We start from the raw sequence: 7,934 nt of genomic DNA on the forward strand, positions 1-7,934 counted from the left end.
CTACAATTGTTCTAGCAGTGTCAGGAGGAGGTACTACAAAGTGTGAAAATCACTGCATCCCTACTCTGCATTTTGGAGAAACAAGGTAAACAACCATTGAACAATTTATCAAGTGTCTCATAGTGGCCAGAATAAAAAAAAAAAAGTTCTTTTTGATCACTAACCAGTTGCAATATCTTAGGTGCTGCCCAGTGATGGAGCCTCAAAGGTAACCCCACCCCCCCTGTACTATCTCCACCTTGCCCTGGTGTCACGGGGTCAGTTCCTCCTGAGCAAAGCTGCAGAGTTGACAGGACATGTATATGAACTGATGTGAACACTTACCCAACTCCTTGTTTTCTTTCAAGTTTCCCATCATTCCCAAGCCAACCCTAACCCACAAGCCCTCCTGGGCAAGCACCATCCCTAAACGTAAAGTCTCTCCACAGCTTACTCATGCTGATTTGTTATTCCTTCCCAATAAATTAGTCCCTCAGTGTTGAATCTGGTACTTTAATTAAAAAAAAAAAAATGTCATGAACAGCTGTTCTGCTAGAAATTGGCTGAAAATATCCATTATGCACATATTGCACATAGCAAACAGGAAAAATGCATTGCCAAGTTCATGGGGTTTAGTGATGATTTTGGTCATCTGTAGTCACAGTGATGGAGGGGCTCATGTGAGAAGCAGGCACATCCAGAAAATCTGAATTATTTTCCTGTTCAGGCACATGCATCAAAAGCCTAAGATCTCACTGTGGACATTTATGAGGACATTAAATTTCTTTTTTAATACAATATAACCATCTGAGAAGAATTAAATCACCTCAAAACCTACTAGAAGCTGTGTGCAGATAAAGCAGTAAATAAATAATTCCTTTCACTTTGTGCCTTTCTTACATTTGATCACTAGTGCATTTTAATTGCAACTGCATTTATTTTTCCACTATTTAAAGTATCATTATGAATATAACCATACTAATGGAAAATGTCATGATACTTTAAAAACATTCCTTTCCATCTGTCAGGATGTAATTTGCATTTAGTATTCTTCATCTAATTGCAGTATTCATTTAAAGGAAAAATAAATTACCTTCTTCCTATCTCACACATGCATACACCTTTTCTTCCCTCTAACTCAGAGCTGCCAAAATAAAGATCTGTAAGAAGGTCTGACAATATCACCAAGGCTCAAAATGAAAAGGTCTTCATGGACCTTCTTGAAACTATTTGCATTGACACCATACCTCCTCCACCTCTCAGCTTTTCCAGATAAATGCGCCAGCCTTTACAGCTTTTTTTCCCCTCTCTTTCTTTGAATGACTATGCCCTGCACATGCCTTTTTAATCTTCCCTGATGGGAAAGGACTTACAGACACCTATGTGTCTAATTGCAAATGATTTGAAAATGCTGCCAACATCAAGGAGACAGTGTGGCTTCCAAGCTAATTGGAAAACTTCCTGTAGAGATTGTCCATTCCTTATCCTTTCCAACTCCCACTTGTTTCAATACCCCACAGCTGGGATACTTTGATCTTTTTCTTTTTGTTAAAAGTAGAGTGGTAATAAATTCCACCTACATCTTAGACTGAAAATCCACGCTACTTGAGCTCCAACTTTTTAAAACATCAGGTGTCCAAATGAAACACAATACCCACATGTTCTATTTGCAAGGCCCCTCACAGACCAGTTTCTTTGTAGCTTTGCTCCCTGCATTCCTGAGGGTCTACTGTAATTTATTATCACAGTAAACATCAGGTTATAATCATCTTTGAAGTAGATTCTCATACCTCAGGCCCACAGAAAATGAGCAATCTTCCCTCTCTTAGGTGGAATTGTAGACAGCAAATGGATATTCACGAACAAAGTTCCTAGCTGAAAAAGTCTGCGGGGTCATCTGTAACAGGAACCAGATCCCCAGCCGATTCAAATATGTCTTCTGCTCTTTTGCAGAGTTGCACTGGAAAGTACTATCAGGGTAGAACACAGATGGACAAGCAGGGACAACTCTCCCACATCCTTGGATGGAAACTCTTTCCTAAATGCAGAGAATAACAATATCAACATATTAGCTTTGTCATTGTTACTATTACTTACAATAATATGAAGTGCTGTCAGAAAATTACATCACATTCTGCCCTTGGAGCAGAGTAGGCTCAGTGATTCACTGGACAGGCCCTTCATCTGGAGGCAGTGAAGACCAACATATTTGTCTCATTATTACACAATATTTTTTTCATCATTTAACCTTTTGATTCCTCACTTCAGCATGATCAAAGAGCTCAGCTAGCTTAATACCCTGAGCATAGCCCTGCTGGGATCAGCAGTTGAGCCATCCGAGCCAGAATCGCTGCCCCAAAGCAAAGGAGTACTGCCAGTATTTGAACTCCCATCACTGTCCCTCTCCCATTAACCCCTTTGGTTTCTTGTTGCTCCATTTCCAGTGTTCATCCCTCCTCACAATGTAGCGCGTAATCCCAACAGAGCCCTGAGATTTCCTTGGTATCTGCCTCAGACTTTGACAACTGGGGTCGAGCACGACATGCACCACTGCTTGTGGGTTGTGCTGCCTGCCAGGATATGGGGGATTTACCCAGATTACTGCTTCTAGTACCAAACACAGCTTCATTTCAGAGAGCCCTGTCTCCGCTGAAGCCTGAGGAGAACACACATCCTATTGCAGACAGGCGAGTTGTTGCTTTATGATGCAGAGTTTGCCTGCCCCCTGTACATCAAGAGGGCTCAAAACCTTCCCCTGTTCTTCTGACTGTTCCAAACACATGCCCTCTCTGAGTGCATCAGCATCCCAGTGTGTTAGCTCAAGCCCATGCTTGTTTTGAGAGGAGGATGTTGTTGATTACAGTTATCAATCCCTGCAGTGATACCTAGAATAAGGGATTTTTTTTCTGCATTTGAACATTGAAATGTGAGTGAATTATATAAATGCTTTTCATTTGAGTTCTGTTCTCCTCTCAAAACTTTTTCAAGTTCCTGTTGAGCTACTGTCAGACTGAAGCTGAAGAGTGATTCTGGATTTTGGGTCGTTTGCAGGGAAATAAAATATAGCTCTAAGTGAATCAGGGAGTTTGATCTCAGGTGAATCATAAATACGTAAAATGTAGCTCTCACTCCAATGATAATGGGTATTTAAACATCAAAGCATGTTTAAGATTCTCTATTTTGTAAAGGATCTCAATAGATAATAAAGCTAGTTTTGCATACTGTTGGAGTTCCTCTTTGCCTTTTTTTCCTTCTACCTCTTTTATTTCCATTGCAGTATTTTAAGGTTATATTACTTACACACACCAAACTGAAAGGTTCTGTTTTATGTATTAGGTTCAAGAAGGTTTCAGTTATATAAACCAAACAGTTTCTTATTTAAAAAAAAAAAAAAAAAAAGCATATTGTAGCTGCATACAATTTCTAATGCCAGTTCTGTGAGACTCCCAGCCTGGGATCTTGAAAGGTCTCTAAGCTTTTAGAGGAGATAGCTGCCAAGCCTGTGAGTCCAGAACAATCAAAGTATTTGCAAGAGCTCTACTTGCAAAGTGGATGGCATTTGTTAGCTCTCCAAGCCAAAAAAAAAAAAAAAAAGCAACATTAACATATGCTTGTAGAATTATGTAATGGTGGAAAGATCATGAAAAAGGCCAAAAATAATTTTAAAAATTGGATCCTACAATATTAAGCCAGCCACAGTGGTACAGAGAGAGTATCACCTGTTTCAGAAGTCTTTGTTATGAATCCATAGTAATGGAATAATCTTCAATTTACACGTGTGGGTACAATGCTATATGTTGGTAGACACACACACTCAGTTTGAGGTTGGAATAACAATATGTAGGAATAACAATATCCTCCTGAGTTTTTCCAGTTTGGCTACAAATTTGAGTTAAATAGTGCTTTTTCATTTAACTAAGAGTTACAGTGCTCATTTTCTACCTGGATGTTGCGTGAAAGTGAAGGGCATCTGAATCCCGGAAACAGCCTGACCACCCTGTCAAACACGGAGATCTGATTGAGAGCCCTGATAACAGACAGCTAAGGTGATGCTGTTGCCAGCAGGCAGCCATAGTGGGGATATAGAAGAAAAGAAAACAAAAAGCCATCCAGGTGCAAAGCAAACATCTGCTGCAATACATCTGTAAAGTACAGTTGGTTTTGAGGAGGTAATATTCACCTTCTGCCTCTTCTCCAGGAGTGCCTGCTTTTTCAGGATATGTCTTATCTTCAACTCTCTCTCATTTATACTCGGTCCTTCCTCTTAGGAAGTTTCCTCTCTCTCCTTAGATAGACACTCACAGACCTTGCACTCTCCATGTCTGTCTGTCTGACAGTCTGCCTGACTAAGGACTTTTTCTTTCTCCCTATTTCTCTTACTCTGCACACCCCTGTTCTCTGTAGGAACTGTAGGTAGCAATCCTCCAACCTCCACGTCCATGCCAGTCTGCATATAGTTTGTCCTCTCCTGGCTCTTCCCACAGGTGCCTTTAGAGTCCCTCCATGCAACAACCTCTTTCTGAGGTGTATGGATCTGTTTCCTCCAGAGGAAGAAACAAAACATTCCTGGGAAAGAAGGCAGAGAATTGTATACAAGCATTACCTTTGCTCTTGAGGCCAGTTCTTCTGTGATGAAGCTTCCAAATCTCTGCCTCCCTGCTCCTTTCTTCCCCTTACCACCCCCTCTGCATTTCAGCTTGCAACGAGTGACGTGTCCCTCTTCATTTCCCTGCTTTCCACATTTCCACAGTCTTTCCGTGGAGCCTCCTCCAGCTGTACCTCTGTTACCCCTCCCTCCCACTCCTGCAAACTGGCCATCTTCCCCCACACATGGGAGCCTCATGGGAAGGGAAGCCTGGGCGATGGAGCCCTTCTCAGAAACAGCTCCGTCTCCAAGGACACTCGCGTTATCTTTGCCCCCGGTTCTTTTGGGCAGCTCTCAGCCGCCGGCTCTCTGGCACAGCTGCATGACTTCTCCTGCTAGTCACAGTTTCCACTATGCAGTGCTTCTCTCTGGCTGCTTGAACCCTCCAGCCATCCAGTCATGAATTTGTTCACCGCGTTCTTCCTGCCTTTTAACTAACACGCCAATTAATTCCCTGCTGATTAGTTCATTCCTGATGCGTTCTGCCAAATCTATTTCTAGTGGAATAAACAAGGAGGGATGAATCGGCTGCAGTGTTGTTGTTTTTTTCCCTTGATCCCCTCCCCCAGGTCTGCATTTGCCAAATCAAACAGGCTTTGGTCTGGTTAGTACTTAATAAAGCGATTTCTAAACAAATGCAAAGTGTTAAAGGGATGGGTTTTGTGAAGCAGGGGTGAACCCCTGACTCTGGTCCGATGTCTGTGTCAAACTGGTACTGGGCTGTGATTTGAGAAGATGTGCAGCCACCGCAGCCCGAAGCTGAAGAATTGCTGCGCGCATCTCTCATGACTAGACCCATGGCACTGCTTGCGAGTGCCTTGGCCAAATCTGCATTCTTTTTAGTATTACTTCTCCAGTATCAACTGGCAAAAACACCCTCTCTGCTTCCTGACCAGCCTATTCTTACTTAATTCAGCTTTTCACAGCCAAGACGCTGCACTATACAGTGAGAAAAAAGACACTTTTCTCACAGAGCAAAAGACTGCCCAGCCACTAAGAATAAAAGCAAACACCCAGAAGTAAGGAACCAGGGGGTATATGCAAGTGATACAGACAGAGCAGTTAAAAATGCAGTATTGTGATCACAGCAGATGCTGGTGTACACCAACTGAGGAGCTGATTGTAAGGGAAGATGAGTGGCTTTTAAGCATAAACATCAGCCAGCGTTATCCTTTAGTCAGCCACTTAAATCCAGTCAAGAAGAAAGAGGTTCCACTGGAACCAGACTCAGGGATAGCTGCTTCTCTGACACCAGAAGCATGTTGTTCTGGCTGCTCCTGCTCCCCCAGTCCCACTGGCTCTGGGGCAGGGAAATTTCTGAGAAGACTGCCTTATTCGTGGAGCCTTGCCACTGAAACAGCAGGACGCTCATTTGCAAAGTTATAAAACACCAGTTTTTAAAATCAACGCACAATATACAGGCTTAACACAGACCAGCCTCCGGTGGAACTGGAAACATATTTTTTCAGGGCTCAAACAAGCAAACAAAATGTCCAGGCAACAGGCAAATAACCCAAACAATCATCTGCCTCCAGCTGTTTCCCATTCAGCATGTGGCAAACGCAGTCCTGTTATGCCTTTGCATCTCCCTGCTAAGAGGAAGCAAACTGCTGATGGTCAGTGTGAGATGAGGACACCAGCTTGAATGCTCTGAGCAGGACCCCCTCCATGGGGGCATAGCACAGAACCACTGGGTGAGCAAACCTGATGGCACCTCAGAGCATGCATCGAGCCAGTGCTGGCAGACCCAGCTGCTCCGAGGGAAGAGGGCAGTTCCCAGGGGCACATTAAGATGTATGCTTGCTGCTGGGCAGTTTGTGGGATTTTGCAGCAGGTGCTGCCTTCCCTTTTGTATAACATATCACTTTATTATCTACCCTCTCCTTCTCTTTATTGTGTCTCCAGTTCATAAAGGACTGGGCACTTCCCTCTGGGCTCTCAGCCACAGGGTGCCCAGTGTTGGCAGAACAATGCTGAGAATAGAAACAGGGCCATCAGGAGTTTGGCTGGGGCAACCCTCTGCAGTAACTCCCTTAACTAACACACCCCGTGAAGGCAGCGTGTGGGCACATCCCACAGCCTCAGGTGCTGCACAGATTAAACTTTCCACAGTCCTGACCATCTTTTGGCCTTTTCTCATGCTAGGGTGAACTGGTGTTGGTTTTACTGCATGGGTTCATTAGAAACTCCACGGTGATCTGCACTATTTAAAACTTCCTGAAGTGTGCTGTTTCTCACCTCCTAGAAATGCTGTTGGCACTTTTCCTGGGTTCACTTGCCTTTATTTTTGTTACTGTTATCCTTCACTGCTTGATTGTATTTATTTTGTTGTTTGAACAAGCATTTCCTGTTTATTGCAATGTCTGCTCCTGTGTGATGACCCTGTCATGGAAGGACTCAGCCAGGCACAGGAGGAAAGAGGATGGTGTTCCTGGCCTTGCCTTGTAGCCAGGCAGAACAGAAGGATGGGATGAATAGAGTGGGTAAAAACATTGGCTTAGCACTAGTAGGAATGCAAAGATACAGTTACTTCTTTGCTCTGGATGCCTGGAAAAAGTGAACAGCTGGGAGCAGCTCCTGCCCCAGCAGCTCGTCAGGAGGTGACTGCCCTCTGATCTTCCAGCAGGGCTGTGTGTGCAGCCCCTCCATTGTGCAGCTCTGCAGGAGTGACCCTCTCCAGCCTGAGAACCTTAAATAGCAGTGTTTCATGTGGCTCCTTTCAGGGTCAAGGAGCAAGCAGAGGTTTTAGCTCCAGCAGGCTGGAAAAGGCTGTAGTCTCTGGCAGACAGGTGGCAAGAAGCAAGGGGTGGCACAGGCTTAACACTGATGAGGGGCTGGTGGATGTGTATTTTCATGCTTTTTGCTTGTCACATTTTTCTAAAATGACCACATCGTCTACACAAAGCTCTCAAGTCTAACCCCAAGTATCTAACTTTTCACCATCTGGCTATTTCAAACTACTTTGGAAAAGAAAAAATAAAATAAAATTAATGGTGACATTCACATCAATTAATGAACTATTTGCAGCTTTTTGATTGATATTCAAACACTTGACAGGTCCAATTTATATGCAAATCAGCTTACATTCACAGCGTAAAGAAGGAAAACTTAATTTCTCATGCTTTGCAAATCATTAAATCCTCTGAACATATTGCTTAGTCATATGTTCCTCAAAAGCATCAGTTTAACCACAAATCACTTGTCCTTGCAATCCATTAGCCTCACAGAGAACTCTGAGCTTGGGGAACAAGCCATTTTTGTAGGGACACATTAAATTAGGAGTGGGCTATGCTGCACCCCAAATGTAAAA

This window comes from Fringilla coelebs (genome assembly GCF_963513975.1).
Source record: "Fringilla coelebs genome assembly, chromosome: 5".
NCBI lineage: Eukaryota > Metazoa > Chordata > Aves > Passeriformes > Fringillidae > Fringilla > Fringilla coelebs.